General features: G+C 35.6%; 8 non-coding genes across 8 annotated transcripts; all 8 read left to right on the forward strand.

The window, feature by feature from the left end:
• The first annotated feature begins 592 nt into the window (after positions 1–592).
• Positions 593–685, forward strand: TRNAI-UAU (transfer RNA isoleucine (anticodon UAU)). The gene is given in 2 exon segments: positions 593–630; positions 650–685. It is a non-coding gene; the product is annotated as a tRNA-Ile (tRNA).
• An 811-nt stretch (positions 686–1,496) lies between these two features.
• On the forward strand, positions 1,497–1,589 carry TRNAI-UAU (transfer RNA isoleucine (anticodon UAU)). The gene is given in 2 exon segments: positions 1,497–1,534; positions 1,554–1,589. It is a non-coding gene; the product is annotated as a tRNA-Ile (tRNA).
• Positions 1,590–5,170: 3,581 nt separating this feature from the next.
• On the forward strand, positions 5,171–5,263 carry TRNAI-UAU (transfer RNA isoleucine (anticodon UAU)). Its single transcript is given in 2 exon segments — positions 5,171–5,208; positions 5,228–5,263. It is a non-coding gene; the product is annotated as a tRNA-Ile (tRNA).
• A 2,619-nt stretch (positions 5,264–7,882) lies between these two features.
• Positions 7,883–7,975, forward strand: TRNAI-UAU (transfer RNA isoleucine (anticodon UAU)). Its single transcript is given in 2 exon segments — positions 7,883–7,920; positions 7,940–7,975. It is a non-coding gene; the product is annotated as a tRNA-Ile (tRNA).
• Positions 7,976–10,594: 2,619 nt separating this feature from the next.
• Positions 10,595–10,687, forward strand: TRNAI-UAU (transfer RNA isoleucine (anticodon UAU)). The gene is given in 2 exon segments: positions 10,595–10,632; positions 10,652–10,687. It is a non-coding gene; the product is annotated as a tRNA-Ile (tRNA).
• Positions 10,688–13,306: 2,619 nt separating this feature from the next.
• Positions 13,307–13,399, forward strand: TRNAI-UAU (transfer RNA isoleucine (anticodon UAU)). The gene is given in 2 exon segments: positions 13,307–13,344; positions 13,364–13,399. It is a non-coding gene; the product is annotated as a tRNA-Ile (tRNA).
• A 1,710-nt stretch (positions 13,400–15,109) lies between these two features.
• On the forward strand, positions 15,110–15,202 carry TRNAI-UAU (transfer RNA isoleucine (anticodon UAU)). Its single transcript is given in 2 exon segments — positions 15,110–15,147; positions 15,167–15,202. It is a non-coding gene; the product is annotated as a tRNA-Ile (tRNA).
• Positions 15,203–16,943: 1,741 nt separating this feature from the next.
• On the forward strand, positions 16,944–17,036 carry TRNAI-UAU (transfer RNA isoleucine (anticodon UAU)). The gene is given in 2 exon segments: positions 16,944–16,981; positions 17,001–17,036. It is a non-coding gene; the product is annotated as a tRNA-Ile (tRNA).
• Positions 17,037–17,569: the final 533 nt, after the last annotated feature.

The following is a 17,569-nucleotide window of genomic DNA, read 5'->3' on the forward strand; positions in this document are numbered from 1 at the left end:
TACTGTTGGTAAAGCAGTTGCATCAAATTGATTTTCTGCAATATAGCATGATAATCCATACTGACAGCTCTGGATAGTACCAGCGCATTTCTTGCTGGACTTGGTAATGCAAAGAACACAGTAAACAGCTTCAATTTTTTTTCAAAAATAAATAATTGACTATTAAAACCCTATCAGTCTTAAATAAGGACATCAGTAAGCACCACTGGCATAATGGATAAGGCACTGTTCTCCTAAGCCAGTGGTTGTGGGTTTAAGTCCCGTCTGAGTTGGAAGTCATTACAGCAAGTGTCTCATCACTAGAGTTTATATTTTATCCTTGCTTCAACTGCAAAACAGTCTTGCAGTGTTTAGCTAGTAAAAAATGACCACAGAAGCTAAAATATGACATTAATTATGATAACATTGTTGTTGTTGTTTTTTAAACCTTTTCTATCACAGTGGACAGCTTATTCAAGTGCCATCTGGTATGCATGTTCCTTTGTTGCTCATCATTCATCACCAAAAATGATTTTCTTTTTCAATTCTTATGACTGTACTGATTGTATTGAATAAAATCCACATCTAGCATAACCAATTAATGCTGCAGAGAGCTCCAGTGGCGCAATTGGTCAGCGCGCGGTACTTATAAGGCAGTATCTGTTGAGCAATGCCGAGGTTGTGAGTTCAAGCCTCACCTGGAGCATCTTTGTATACTGTTTTTTTTCCTTTTCTTATGTCATAAGTCATTGATTATAAACTGCTACCTTAATATTTAATATGATATTACAAAGGATGGAAGAAAGAAAGAAAAAACACAAACATGATTGTGCATTTAAGTTGTCAGCACACATCTGCTTTGGTTCAAATGCACTGCATATCTTCCTTCAGTCAGCCAATAAAACAGCAATGGAAAAGATTAACATACTGTTGGTAAAGCAGTTGCATCAAATTGATTTTCTGCAATATAGCATGATAATCCATACTGACAGCTCTGGATAGTACCAGCACATTTCATGCTGGACTTGGTAATGCAAAGAACACAGTAAACAGCTTCACTTTTTTCCTCAAAAATAAATGACTATTAAAAACCTATCAGTCTTAAATAAGGACATCAGTAAGCACCACTGGCATAATGGATAAGGCACTGTTCTCCTAAGCCAGTGGTTGTGGGTTTAAGTCCCGTATGAGTTGGAAGTCATTACAGCAAGTGTCTCATCACTAGAGTTTATATTTTATCCTTGCTTCAACTGTAAAACAGTCTTGCAGTGTTTAACTTGTAAAAAATGACCACGGAAGCTAAAATATGACATTAATTATGATAACATTGTTGTTGTTGTTGTTTTTTAAACCTTTTCTATCACTGTGGACAGCTTATTCAAGTGCCATCTGGCATGCATGTTCCTTTGTTGCTCATCATTCATCACCAAAAATTATTTTCTTTTTCAATTCTTATGACTGTACTGATTGTATTGAATAAAATCCACATCTAGCATAACCAATTAATGCTGCAAAGTGCTCCAGTGGCACAATTGGTCAGCGCGCGGTACTTATAAAACAGTATCTGTTGAGCAATGCCGAGGTTGTGAGTTCAAGCCTCACCTGGAGCAGCTTTGTATAATGTTTTTTTTTTCCTTTTTTTTATGTCATTAGTCATTGATTATAAACTGCTACCTTAATATTTAATATGATATTACAAAGGATGGAAGAAAGAAAGAAAGAAAGAAAGAAAGAAAGAAAGAAAGAAAGAAAGAAAGAAAGAAAGAATGAAAGAAAAAACACAAACACGATTGTGCATTTAAGTTGTCAGCACACATCTGCTTTGGTTCAAATGCACGGCATATCTTCCTTCAGTCAGCCAACAAAACAGCAATGGAAAAGATTAACATACTGTTGGTAAAGCAGTTGCATCAAATTGATTTTCTGCAATATAGCATGATAATCCATACTTACAGCTCTGGATAGTACCAGCACATTTCTTGCTGGACTTGGTAATGCAAAGAACACAGTAAACAGCTTCACTTTTTTTCAAAAATAAATAATTGACTATTAAAAACCTAACAGTCTTAAATAAGGACATCAGTAAGCACCACTGGCATAATGGATAAGGCACTGTTCTCCTAAGCCAGTGGTTGTGGGTTTAAGTCCCGTCTGAGTTGGAAGTCATTACAGCAAGTGTCTCATCACTAGAGTTGATATTTTATCCTTGCATCAACTGTAAAACAGTCTTGCAGTGTTTAGCTTGTAAAAAATGACCACAGAAGCTAAAATATGACATTAATTAGGATAACATTGTTGTTGTTGTTGTTTTTTAAACCTTTTCTATCACAGTGGACAGCTTATTCAAGTGCCATCTGGCATGCATGTTCCTTTGTTGCTCATCATTCATCACCAAAAATGATTTTCTTTTTCAATTCTTATGACTGTACTGATTGTATTGAATAAAATCCACATCTAGCATAACCAATTAATGCTGCAAAGTGCTCCAGTGGCACAATTGGTCAGCGCGCGGTACTTATAAGACAGTATCTGTTGAGCAATGCTGAGGTTGTGAGTTCAAGCCTCACTTGGAGCAGCTTTGTATAATAGTTTTTTTCCTTTTTTTATGTCATTAGTCATTGATTATAAACTGCTACCTTAATATTTAATATGATATTACAAAGGATGGAAGAAAGAAAGAAAAAACACAAACATGATTGTGCATTTAAGTTGTCAGCACACATCTGCTTTGGTTCAAATGCACTGCATATCTTCCTTCAGTCAGCCAACAAAACAGCAATGGAAAAGATTAACATACTGTTGGTAAAGCAGTTGCATCAAATTGATTTTCTGCAATATAGCATGATAATCCATACTGACAGCTCTGGATAGTACCAGCACATTTCTTGCTGGACTTGGTAATGCAAAGAACACAGTCAACAGCTTCACTTTTTCCTCAAAAATAAATAATTGACTATTAAAAACCTAACAGTCTTAAATAAGAACATCAGTAAGCACCACTGGCATAATGGATAAGTCACTGCCCTCCTAAGCCAGGGGTTCCAAGTCCCATATGGGGTGGAAGTCATTACAGCAAGTGTCTCATCACTAGAATTGATATTTTATCCTTGCTTCGACTGTAAAACAGTCTTGCAGTGTTTAGCTTGCAAAAAATGACCACAGAAGCTAAAATATGACATTTATTATGATAACATTGTTGTTGTTTTTTTAAACATTTTCTATCACCGTGGACATCTTATTTAAGTACCATCTGGCATGCATGTTCCTTTGTTGCTCATCATTCATCACCAAAAATGATTTTCTTTTTAAATTCTTATGACTGTACTGATTGCATTGAATAAAATCCACATCTAGCATAACAAATCAATGTTGCAAAGCGCTCCAGTGGCGCAGTTGGTCATCACGTGGTACTTATAAGACAGTATCTGTTGAGTAATGCCAAGGTTGTGAGTTCAAGCCTCACCTGGAGCATCTTTGTATACTGTTTTTTTTCCTTTTCTTATGTCATTAGGCATTGATTATAAACTTGTAGCCTTAATATTTAATATGATATTACAAAGGATGGAAGAAAGAAAGAAAACACACAAACATGATTGTGCATTTAAGTTGTCAGCACACATCTGCTTTGATTCAAATGCATTGCATATCTTCCTTCAGTCAGCTAACAAAACAGCAATGGAAAAGAATAACATACTGTTGGTAAAGCAGTTGCATCAAATTGATTTTCTGCAATATAGCATGATAATCCATACTGACAGCTCTGGATAGTACCAGCACATTTCTTGCTGGACTTGGTAATGCAAAGAACACAGTAAACAGCTTCAATTTTTTTTCAAAAATAAATAATTGACTATTAAAACCCTATCAGTCTTAAATAAGGACATCAGTAAGCACCATGTGCATAATGGATAAGGCACTGTTCTCCTAAGCCAGTGGTTGTGGGTTTAAGTCCCGTCTGAGTTGGAAGTCATTACAGCAAGTGTCTCATCACTAGAGTTGATATTTTATCCTTGCTTCAACTGTAAAACAGTCTTGCAGTGTTTAGCTTGTAAAAAATGACCACAGAAGCTAAAATATGACATTAATTATGATAACATTGTTGTTTTTGTTTTTTAAACCTTTTCTATCACAGTGGACAGCTTATTCAAGTGCCATCTGGCATGCATGTTCCTTTGTTGCTCATCATTCATCACCAAAAATGATTTTCTTTTTCAATTCTTATGACTGTACTGATTGTATTGAATAAAATCCACATCTAGCATAACCAATTAATGCTGCAAAGTGCTCCAGTGGCGCAATTGGTCAGCGCGCGAAACTTATAAGACAGTATCTGTTGAGCAATGCCAAGGTTGTGAGGTCAAGCCTCACCTGGAGCATCTTTGTATACTATTTTTTTTCCTTTTCTTATGTCACTAGTCATTGAATATAAACTGCTACCTTAATATTTAATATGATATTACAAAGGATGGAAGAAAGAAAGAAAAAACACAAACATGATTGTGCATTTAAGTTGTCAGCACACATCTGCTTTGGTTCAAATGCACTGCATATCTTCCTTCAGTCAGCCAACAAAACAGCAATGGAAAAGATTAACATACTGTTGGTAAAGCAGTTGCATCAAATTGATTTTCTGCAATATAGCATGATAATCCATACTGACAGCTCTGGATAGTACCAGCACATTTCTTGCTGGACTTGGTAATGCAAAGAACACAGTAAACAGCTTCACTTTTTTCAAAAATAAATAATTGACTATTAAAAACCTATCAGTCTTAAATAAGGACATCAGTAAGCACCACTGGCATAATGGATAAGGCACTGTACTCCTAAGCCAGTGGTTGTGGGTTTAAGTCCCGTCTGAGTTGGAAGTCATTACAGCAAGTGTCTCATCACTAGAGTTGATATTTTATCCTTGCTTCAACTGTAAAACAGTCTTGCAGTGTTTAGCTTGTAAAAAATGACCACAGAAGCTAAAATATGACATTAATTATGATAACATTGTTGTTTTTGTTGTTGTTTTTTAAACCTTTTCTATCACTGTGGACAGCTTATTCAAGTGCCATCTGGCATGCATGTTCCTTTGTTGCTCATCATTCATCACCAAAAATGATTTTCTTTTTCAATTCTTATGACTGTACTGATTGTATTGAATAAAATCCACATCTAGCATAACCAATTAATGCTGCAAAGTGCTCCAGTGGCGCAATTGGTCAGCGCGCGGTATTTATAAGACAGTATCTGTTGAGCAATGCCGAGGTTGTGAGTTCAAGCCTCACCTGGAGCATCTTTGTATACTGTTTTTTTTTCCTTTTCTTAAGTCATTAGTCATTGATTATAAACTGCTACCTTAATATTTAATATGATATTACAAAGGATGGAAGAAAGAAAGAAAAAACACAAACATGATTGTGCATTTAAGTTGTCAGCACACATCTGCTTTGGTTCAAATGCACTGCATATCTTCCTTCAGTCAGCCAACAAAACAGCAATGGAAAAGATTAACATACTGTTGGTAAAGCAGTTGCATCAAATTGATTTTCTGCAATATAGCATGATAATCCATACTGACAGCTCTGGATAGTACCAGCACATTTCTTGCTGGACTTGGTAATGCAAAGAACACAGTCAACAGCTTCACTTTTTCCTCAAAAATAAATAATTGACTATTAAAAACCTAACAGTCTTAAATAAGAACATCAGTAAGCACCACTGGCATAATGGATAAGTCACTGCCCTCCTAAGACAGGGGGTCCAAGTTCCATATGGGGTGGAAGTCATTACAGCAAGTGTCTCATCAATAGAATTGATATTTTATCCTTGCTTCGACTGTAAAACAGTCTTGCAGTGTTTAGCTTGCAAAAAATGACCACAGAAGCTAAAATATGACATTTATTATGATAACATTGTTGTTGTTTTTTTTAAACATTTTCTATCACCGTGGACATCTTATTTAAGTACCATCTGGCATGCATGTTCCTTTGTTGCTCATCGTTCATCACCAAAAATTATTTTCTTTTTCAATTCTTATGACTGTACTGATTGCATTGAATAAAATCCACATCTAGCATAACCAATCAATGTTGCAAAGTGCTCCAGTGGCGCAGTTGGTCAGCACGCGGTACTTATAAGACAGTATCTGTTGAGCAATGCCAAGGTTGTGAGTTCAAGCCTCACCTGGAGCATCTTTGTAAACTGTTTTTTTTTCCTTTTCTTATGTCATTAGTCATTGATTATAAACTTGTAGCCTTAATATTTAATATGATATTACAAAGGATGGAAGAAAGAAAGAAAACACACAAACATGATTGTGCATTTAAGTTGTCAGCACACATCTGACTTGATTCAAATGCACTGCATATCTTCCTTCAGTCAGCCAACAAAACAGCAATGGAAAAGAATAACATACTGTTGGTAAAGCAGCTGCATCAAATTGATTTTCTGCAATATAGCATGATAATCCATACTGACAGCTCTGGATAGTACCAGCACATTTCTTGCTGGACTTGGTAATGCAAAGAACACAGTAAACAGCTTCAATTTTGTTTCAAAAATAAATAATTGACTATTAAAACCCTATCAGTCTTAAATAAGGACATCAGTAAGCACCACTGGCATAATGAATAAGGCACTGTTCTCCTAAGCCAGTGGTTGTGGGTTTAAGTCCCGTCTGAGTTGGAAGTCATTACAGCAAGTGTCTCATCACTAGAGTTTATATTTTATCCTTGCTTCAACTGTAAAACAGTCCTGCAGTGTTTAGCTTGTAAAAAATGACCACAGAAGCTAAAATATGACATTAATTATGATAACATTGTTGTTGTTGTTTTTTAAACCTTTTCTATCACAGTGGACAGCTTATTCAAGTGCCATCTGGCATGCATGTTCCTTTGTTGCTCATCATTCATCACCAAAAATGATTTTCTTTTTCAATTCTTATGACTGTACTGATTGTATTGAATAAAATCCACATCTAGCATAACCAATTAATGCTGCAAAGTGCTCCAGTGGCGCAATTGGTCAGCGCGCGAAACTTATAAGACAGTATCTGTTGAGCAATGCCAAGGTTGTGAGGTCAAGCCTCACCTGGAGCATCTTTGTATACTATTTTTTTTCCTTTTCTTATGTCATTAGTCATTGAATATAAAGTGCTACCTTAATATTTAATATGATATTACAAAGGATGGAAGAAAGAAAGAAAAAACACAAACATGATTGTGCATTTAAGTTGTCAGCACACATCTGCTTTGGTTCAAATGCACTGCATATCTTCCTTCAGTCAGCTAACAAAACAGCAATGGAAAAGATTAACATACTGTTGGTAAAGCAGTTGCATCAAATTGATTTTCTGCAATATAGCATGATAATCCATACTGACAGCTCTGGATAGTACCAGCACATTTCTTGCTGGACTTGGTAATGCAAAGAACACAGTAAACAGCTTCACTTTTTTCAAAAATAAATAATTGACTATTAAAAACCTATCAGTCTTAAATAAGGACATCAGTAAGCACCACTGGCATAATGGATAAGGCACTGTACTCCTAAGCCAGTGGTTGTGGGTTTAAGTCCCGTCTGAGTTGGAAGTCATTACAGCAAGTGTCTCATCACTAGAGTTGATATTTTATCCTTGCTTCAACTGTAAAACAGTCTTGCAGTGTTTAGCTTGTAAAAAATGACCACAGAAGCTAAAATATGACATTAATTATGATAACATTGTTGTTTTTGTTGTTGTTTTTTAAACCTTTTCTATCACTGTGGACAGCTTATTCAAGTGCCATTTGGCATGCATGTTCCTTTGTTGCTCATCATTCATCACCAAAAATGATTTTCTTTTTCAATTCTTATGACTGTACTGATTGTATTGAATAAAATCCACATCTAGCATAACCAATTAATGCTGCAAAGTGCTCCAGTGGCGCAATTGGTCAGCGCGCGGTATTTATAATACAGTATCTGTTGAGCAATGCCGAGGTTGTGAGTTCAAGCCTCACCTGAAGCATCTTTGTATACTGTTTTTTTTTCCTTTTCTTAAGTCATTAGTCATTGATTATAAACTGCTACCTTAATATTTAATATGATATTACAAAGGATGGAAGAAAGAAAGAAAAAACACAAACATGATTGTGCATTTAAGTTGTCAGCACACATCTGCTTTGGTTCAAATGCACTGCATATCTTCCTTCAGTCAGCCAACAAAACAGCAATGGAAAAGATTAACATACTGTTGGTAAAGCAGTTGCATCAAATTGATTTTCTGCAATATAGCATGATAATCCATACTGACAGCTCTGGATAGTACCAGCACATTTCTTGCTGGACTTGGTAATGCAAAGAACACAGTCAACAGCTTCACTTTTTCCTCAAAAATAAATAATTGACTATTAAAAACCTAACAGTCTTAAATAAGAACATCAGTAAGCACCACTGGCATAATGGATAAGTCACTGCCCTCCTAAGCCAGGGGTTCCAAGTCCCATATGGGGTGGAAGTCATTACAGCAAGTGTCTCATCACTAGAATTGATATTTTATCCTTGCTTCGACTGTAAAACAGTCTTGCAGTGTTTAGCTTGCAAAAAATGACCACAGAAGCTAAAATATGACATTTATTATGATAACATTGTTGTTGTTTTTTTAAACATTTTCTATCACCGTGGACATCTTATTTAAGTACCATCTGGCATGCATGTTCCTTTGTTGCTCATCATTCATCACCAAAAATGATTTTCTTTTTAAATTCTTATGACTGTACTGATTGCATTGAATAAAATCCACATCTAGCATAACAAATCAATGTTGCAAAGCGCTCCAGTGGCGCAGTTGGTCATCACGTGGTACTTATAATGACAGTATCTGTTGAGTAATGCCAAGGTTGTGAGTTCAAGCCTCACCTGGAGCATCTTTGTATACTGTTTTTTTTTCCTTTTCTTATGTCATTAGGCATTGATTATAAACTTGTAGCCTTAATATTTAATATGATATTACAAAGGATGGAAGAAAGAAAGAAAACACACAAACATGATTGTGCATTTAAGTTGTCAGCACACATCTGCTTTGATTCAAATGCATTGCATATCTTCCTTCAGTCAGCTAACAAAACAGCAATGGAAAAGAATAACATACTGTTGGTAAAGCAGTTGCATCAAATTGATTTTCTGCAATATAGCATGATAATCCATACTGACAGCTCTGGATAGTACCAGCACATTTCTTGCTGGACTTGGTAATGCAAAGAACACAGTAAACAGCTTCAATTTTTTTTCAAAAATAAATAATTGACTATTAAAACCCTATCAGTCTTAAATAAGGACATCAGTAAGCACCATGTGCATAATGGATAAGGCACTGTTCTCCTAAGCCAGTGGTTGTGGGTTTAAGTCCCGTCTGAGTTGGAAGTCATTACAGCAAGTGTCTCATCACTAGAGTTGATATTTTATCCTTGCTTCAACTGTAAAACAGTCTTGCAGTGTTTAGCTTGTAAAAAATGACCACAGAAGCTAAAATATGACATTAATTATGATAACATTGTTGTTTTTGTTTTTTAAACCTTTTCTATCACAGTGGACAGCTTATTCAAGTGCCATCTGGCATGCATGTTCCTTTGTTGCTCATCATTCATCACCAAAAATGATTTTCTTTTTCAATTCTTATGACTGTACTGATTGTATTGAATAAAATCCACATCTAGCATAACCAATTAATGCTGCAAAGTGCTCCAGTGGCGCAATTGGTCAGCACGCGAAACTTATAAGACAGTATCTGTTGAGCAATGCCAAGGTTGTGAGGTCAAGCCTCACCTGGAGCATCTTTGTATACTATTTTTTTTCCTTTTCTTATGTCATTAGTCATTGAATATAAACTGCTACCTTAATATTTAATATGATATTACAAAGGATGGAAGAAAGAAAGAAAAAACACAAACATGATTGTGCATTTAAGTTGTCAGCACACATCTGCTTTGGTTCAAATGCACTGCATATCTTCCTTCAGTCAGCCAACAAAACAGCAATGGAAAAGATTAACATACTGTTGGTAAAGCAGTTGCATCAAATTGATTTTCTGCAATATAGCATGATAATCCATACTGACAGCTCTGGATAGTACCAGCACATTTCTTGCTGGACTTGGTAATGCAAAGAACACAGTAAACAGCTTCACTTTTTTCAAAAATAAATAATTGACTATTAAAAACCTATCAGTCTTAAATAAGGACATCAGTAAGCACCACTGGCATAATGGATAAGGCACTGTACTCCTAAGCCAGTGGTTGTGGGTTTAAGTCCCGTCTGAGTTGGAAGTCATTACAGCAAGTGTCTCATCACTAGAGTTGATATTTTATCCTTGCTTCAACTGTAAAACAGTCTTGCAGTGTTTAGCTTGTAAAAAATGACCACAGAAGCTAAAATATGACATTAATTATGATAACATTGTTGTTTTTGTTGTTGTTTTTTAAACCTTTTCTATCACTGTGGACAGCTTATTCAAGTGCCATCTGGCATGCATGTTCCTTTGTTGCTCATCATTCATCACCAAAAATGATTTTCTTTTTCAATTCTTATGACTGTACTGATTGTATTGAATAAAATCCACATCTAGCATAACCAATTAATGCTGCAAAGTGCTCCAGTGGCGCAATTGGTCAGCGCGCGGTATTTATAAGACAGTATCTGTTGAGCAATGCCGAGGTTGTGAGTTCAAGCCTCACCTGGAGCATCTTTGTATACTGTTTTTTTTTCCTTTTCTTAAGTCATTAGTCATTGATTATAAACTGCTACCTTAATATTTAATATGATATTACAAAGGATGGAAGAAAGAAAGAAAAAACACAAACATGATTGTGCATTTAAGTTGTCAGCACACATCTGCTTTGGTTCAAATGCACTGCATATCTTCCTTCAGTCAGCCAACAAAACAGCAATGGAAAAGATTAACATACTGTTGGTAAAGCAGTTGCATCAAATTGATTTTCTGCAATATAGCATGATAATCCATACTGACAGCTCTGGATAGTACCAGCACATTTCTTGCTGGACTTGGTAATGCAAAGAACACAGTCAACAGCTTCACTTTTTCCTCAAAAATAAATAATTGACTATTAAAAACCTAACAGTCTTAAATAAGAACATCAGTAAGCACCACTGGCATAATGGATAAGTCACTGCCCTCCTAAGACAGGGGGTCCAAGTTCCATATGGGGTGGAAGTCATTACAGCAAGTGTCTCATCACTAGAATTGATATTTTATCCTTGCTTCGACTGTAAAACAGTCTTGCAGTGTTTAGCTTGCAAAAAATGACCACAGAAGCTAAAATATGACATTTATTATGATAACATTGTTGTTGTTTTTTTTAAACATTTTCTATCACCGTGGACATCTTATTTAAGTACCATCTGGCATGCATGTTCCTTTGTTGCTCATCGTTCATCACCAAAAATTATTTTCTTTTTCAATTCTTATGACTGTACTGATTGCATTGAATAAAATCCACATCTAGCATAACCAATCAATGTTGCAAAGTGCTCCAGTGGCGCAGTTGGTCAGCACGCGGTACTTATAAGACAGTATCTGTTGAGCAATGCCAAGGTTGTGAGTTCAAGCCTCACCTGGAGCATCTTTGTAAACTGTTTTTTTTTCCTTTTCTTATGTCATTAGTCATTGATTATAAACTTGTAGCCTTAATATTTAATATGATATTACAAAGGATGGAAGAAAGAAAGAAAACACACAAACATGATTGTGCATTTAAGTTGTCAGCACACATCTGACTTGATTCAAATGCACTGCATATCTTCCTTCAGTCAGCCAACAAAACAGCAATGGAAAAGAATAACATACTGTTGGTAAAGCAGCTGCATCAAATTGATTTTCTGCAATATAGCATGATAATCCATACTGACAGCTCTGGATAGTACCAGCACATTTCTTGCTGGACTTGGTAATGCAAAGAACACAGTAAACAGCTTCAATTTTGTTTCAAAAATAAATAATTGACTATTAAAACCCTATCAGTCTTAAATAAGGACATCAGTAAGCACCACTGGCATAATGAATAAGGCACTGTTCTCCTAAGCCAGTGGTTGTGGGTTTAAGTCCCGTCTGAGTTGGAAGTCATTACAGCAAGTGTCTCATCACTAGAGTTTATATTTTATCCTTGCTTCAACTGTAAAACAGTCCTGCAGTGTTTAGCTTGTAAAAAATGACCACAGAAGCTAAAATATGACATTAATTATGATAACATTGTTGTTGTTGTTTTTTAAACCTTTTCTATCACAGTGGACAGCTTATTCAAGTGCCATCTGGCATGCATGTTCCTTTGTTGCTCATCATTCATCACCAAAAATGATTTTCTTTTTCAATTCTTATGACTGTACTGATTGTATTGAATAAAATCCACATCTAGCATAACCAATTAATGCTGCAAAGTGCTCCAGTGGCGCAATTGGTCAGCGCGCGAAACTTATAAGACAGTATCTGTTGAGCAATGCCAAGGTTGTGAGGTCAAGCCTCACCTGGAGCATCTTTGTATACTATTTTTTTTCCTTTTCTTATGTCATTAGTCATTGAATATAAAGTGCTACCTTAATATTTAATATGATATTACAAAGGATGGAAGAAAGAAAGAAAAAACACAAACATGATTGTGCATTTAAGTTGTCAGCACACATCTGCTTTGGTTCAAATGCACTGCATATCTTCCTTCAGTCAGCTAACAAAACAGCAATGGAAAAGATTAACATACTGTTGGTAAAGCAGTTGCATCAAATTGATTTTCTGCAATATAGCATGATAATCCATACTGACAGCTCTGGATAGTACCAGCACATTTCTTGCTGGACTTGGTAATGCAAAGAACACAGTAAACAGCTTCACTTTTTTCAAAAATAAATAATTGACTATTAAAAACCTATCAGTCTTAAATAAGGACATCAGTAAGCACCACTGGCATAATGGATAAGGCACTGTACTCCTAAGCCAGTGGTTGTGGGTTTAGGTCCCGTCTGAGTTGGAAGTCATTACAGCAAGTGTCTCATCACTAGAGTTGATATTTTATCCTTGCTTCAACTGTAAAACAGTCTTGCAGTGTTTAGCTTGTAAAAAATGACCACAGAAGCTAAAATATGACATTAATTATGATAACATTGTTGTTTTTGTTGTTGTTTTTTAAACCTTTTCTATCACTGTGGACAGCTTATTCAAGTGCCATTTGGCATGCATGTTCCTTTGTTGCTCATCATTCATCACCAAAAATGATTTTCTTTTTCAATTCTTATGACTGTACTGATTGTATTGAATAAAATCCACATCTAGCATAACCAATTAATGCTGCAAAGTGCTCCAGTGGCGCAATTGGTCAGCGCGCGGTATTTATAATACAGTATCTGTTGAGCAATGCCGAGGTTGTGAGTTCAAGCCTCACCTGAAGCATATTTGTATACTGTTTTTTTTTCCTTTTCTTAAGTCATTAGTCATTGATTATAAACTGCTACCTTAATATTTAATATGATATTACAAAGGATGGAAGAAAGAAAGAAAAAACACAAACATGATTGTGCATTTAAGTTGTCAGCACACATCTGCTTTGGTTCAAATGCACTGCATATCTTCCTTCAGTCAGCCAACAAAACAGCAATGGAAAAGATTAACATACTGTTGGTAAAGCAGTTGCATCAAATTGATTTTCTGCAATATAGCATGATAATCCATACTGACAGCTCTGGATAGTACCAGCACATTTCTTGCTGGACTTGGTAATGCAAAGAACACAGTCAACAGCTTCACTTTTTCCTCAAAAATAAATAATTGACTATTAAAAACCTAACAGTCTTAAATAAGAACATCAGTAAGCACCACTGGCATAATGGTTAAGTCACTGCCCTCCTAAGACAGGGGGTCCAAGTTCCATATGGGGTGGAAGTCATTACAGCAAGTGTCTCATCACTAGAATTGATATTTTATCCTTGCTTCGACTGTAAAACAGTCTTGCAGTGTTTAGCTTGCAAAAAATGACCACAGAAGCTAAAATATGACATTTATTATGATAACATTGTTGTTGTTTTTTTTAAACATTTTCTATCACCGTGGACATCTTATTTAAGTACCATCTGGCATGCATGTTCCTTTGATGCTCATCATTCATCACCAAAAATGATTTTCTTTTTCAATTCTTATGACTGTACTGATTGCATTGAATAAAATCCACATCTAGCATAACCAATCAATGTTGCAAAGTGCTCCAGTGGCGCAGTTGGTCAGCACGCGGTACTTATAAGACAGTATCTGTTGAGCAATGCCAAGGTTGTGAGTTCAAGCCTCACCTGGAGCATCTTTGTATACTGTTTTTTTTCCTTTTCTTATGTCATTAGTCATTGATTATAAACTTGTAGCCTTAATATTTAATATGATATTACAAAGGATGGAAGAAAGAAAGAAAACACACAAACATGATTGTGCATTTAAGTTGTCAGCACACATCTGCCTTGATTCAAATGCACTGCATATCTTCCTTCAGTCAGCCAACAAAACAGCAATGGAAAAGAATAACATACTGTTGGTAAAGCAGTTGCATCAAATTGATTTTCTGCAATATAGCATGATAATCCATACTGACAGCTCTGGATAGTACCAGCACATTTCTTGCTGGACTTGGTAATGCAAAGAACACAGTAAACAGCTTCAATTTTTTTTCAAAAATAAATAATTGACTATTAAAACCCTATCAGTCTTAAATAAGGACATCAGTAAGCACCACTGGCATAATGAATAAGGCACTGTTCTCCTAAGCCAGTGGTTGTGGGTTTAAGTCCCGTCTGAGTTGGAAGTCATTACAGCAAGTGTCTCATCACTAGAGTTTATATTTTATCCTTGCTTCAACTGTAAAACAGTCCTGCAGTGTTTAGCTTGTAAAAAATGACCACACAAGCTAAAATATGACATTAATTATGATAACATTGTTGTTGTTGTTTTTTAAACCTTTTCTATCACAGTGGACAGCTTATTCAAGTGCCATCTGGCATGCATGTTCCTTTGTTGCTCATCATTCATCACCAAAAATGATTTTCTTTTTCAATTCTTATGACTGTACTGATTGTATTGAATAAAATCCACATCTAGCATAACCAATTAATGCTAGAAAGTGCTCCAGTGGCGCAATTGGTCAGCGCGCGGTACTTATAATACAGTATCTGTTGAGCAATGCCGAGGTTGTGAGTTCAAGCCTCACCTGGAGCAGCTTTGTATAATGTTTTTTTTCCTTTTTTTATGTTATTAGTCATTGATTATAAACTGCTACCTTAATATTTAATATGATATTACAAAGGATGGAAGAAAGAAAGAAAGAAAGAAAGAAAGAAAGAAAGAAAAAACACAAACATGATTGTGCATTTAAGTTGTCAGCACACATCTGCTTTGGTTCAAATGCATTGCATATCTTCCTTCAGTCAGCCAACAAAACAGCAATGGAAAAGATTAACATACTGTTGGTAAAGCAGTTGCATCAAATTGATTTTCTGCAATATAGCATGATAATCCATACTGACAGCTCTGGATAGTACCAGCACATTTCTTGCTGGACTTGGTAATGCAAAGAACACAGTAAACAGCTTCACTTTTTTTCAAAAATAAATAATTGACTATTAAAAACCTATCAGTCTTAAATAAGTACATCAGTAAGCACCACTGGCATAACGGATAAGGCACTGTTCTCCTAAGCCAGTGGTTGTGGGTTTAAGTCCCGTCTGAGTTGGAAGTCATTACAGCAAGTGTCTCATCACTAGAGTTGATATTTTATCCTTGCTTCAACTGTAAAACAGTCTTGCAGTGTTTAGCTTGTAAAAAATGACCACAGAAGCTAAAATATGACATTTATTATGATAACATTGTTGTTGTTGTTTTTTAAACCTTTTCTATCACCGTGGACAGCTTATTCAAGTGCCATCTGGCATGCATGTTCCTTTGTTGCTCATCATTCATCACCAAAAATGATTTTCTTTTTCAATTCTTACGAATGTACTGATTGTATTGAATAAAATCCACATCTAGCATAACCAATTAATGCTGCAAAGTGCTCCAGTGGCGCAATTGGTCAGCACGTGAAACTTATAAGACAGTATCTGTTAAGCAATGCCAAGGTTGTGAGGTCAAGCCTCACCTGGAGCATCTTTGTATACTGTTTTTTTTCCTTTTCTTATGTCATTAGTCATTGATTATAAACTGCTACCTTAATATTTAATATGATATTACAAAGGATGGAAGAAAGAAAGAAAAAACACAAACATGATTGTGCATTTAAGTTGTCAGCACACATCTGCTTTGGTTCAAATGCACTGCATATCTTCCTTCAGTCAGCTAACAAAACAGCAATGGAAAAGATTAACATACTGTTGGTAAAGCAGTTGCATCAAATTGATTTTCTGCAATATAGCATGATAATCTATACTGACAGCTCTGGATAGTACCAGCACATTTCTTGCTGGACTTGGTAATGCAAAGAACACAGTAAACAGCTTCAATTTTTTCCCAAAAATAAATAATTGACTATTAAAAACCTATCAGTCTTAAATAAGGACATCAGTAAGCACCACTGGCATAATGGATAAGGCACTGTTCTCCTAAGCCAGTGGTTGTGGGTTTAAGTCCCGTATGAGTTGGAAGTCATTACAGCAAGTGTCTCATCACTAGAGTTTATATTTTATCCTTGCTTCAACTGTAAAACAGTCTTGCAGTGTTTAACTTGTAAAAAATGACCACGGAAGCTAAAATATGACATTAATTATGATAACATTGTTGTTGTTGTTGTTTTTTAAACCTTTTCTATCACAGTGGACAGCTTATTCAAGTGCCATCTGGCATGCATGTTCCTTTGTTGCTCATCATTCATCACCAAAAATTATTTTCTTTTTCAATTCTTATGACTGTACTGATTGTATTGAATAAAATACACATCTAGAATAACCAATTAATGCTGCAAAGTGCTCCAGTGGCGCAATTGGTCAGCGCGCGGTACTTATAAAACAGTATCTGTTGAGCAATGCCGAGGTTGTGAGTTCAAGCCTCACCTGGAGCAGCTTTGTATAATGTTTTTTTTTCCTTTTTTTTATGTCATTAGTCATTGATTATAAACTGCTACCTTAATATTTAATATGATATTACAAAGGATGGAAGAAAGAAAGAAAGAAAGAAAGAAAGAAAGAAAGAAAGAAAGAAAGAATGAAAGAAAGAAAAAACACAAACATGATTGTGCATTTAAGTTGTCAGCACACATCTGCTTTGGTTCAAATGCATTGCATATCTTCCTTCAGTCAGCCAACAAAACAGCAATGGAAAAGATTAACATACTGTTGGTAAAGCAGTTGCATCAAATTGATTTTCTGCAATATAGCATGATAATCCATACTGACAGCTCTGGATAGTACCAGCACATTTCTTGCTGGACTTGGTAATGCAAAGAACACAGTAAACAGCTTCACTTTTTCATCAAAAATAAATAATTGACTATTAAAAACCTAACAGTCTTAAATTAGGACATCAGTGAGCACCACTGGCACAATGGATAAGGCACTGTACTCCTAAGCCAGTGGTTGTGGGTTTAAGTCCCAT

Source organism: Pseudophryne corroboree, unplaced genomic scaffold, assembly GCF_028390025.1.
Source record: "Pseudophryne corroboree isolate aPseCor3 unplaced genomic scaffold, aPseCor3.hap2 scaffold_2807, whole genome shotgun sequence".
Classification (NCBI taxonomy): domain Eukaryota; kingdom Metazoa; phylum Chordata; class Amphibia; order Anura; family Myobatrachidae; genus Pseudophryne; species Pseudophryne corroboree.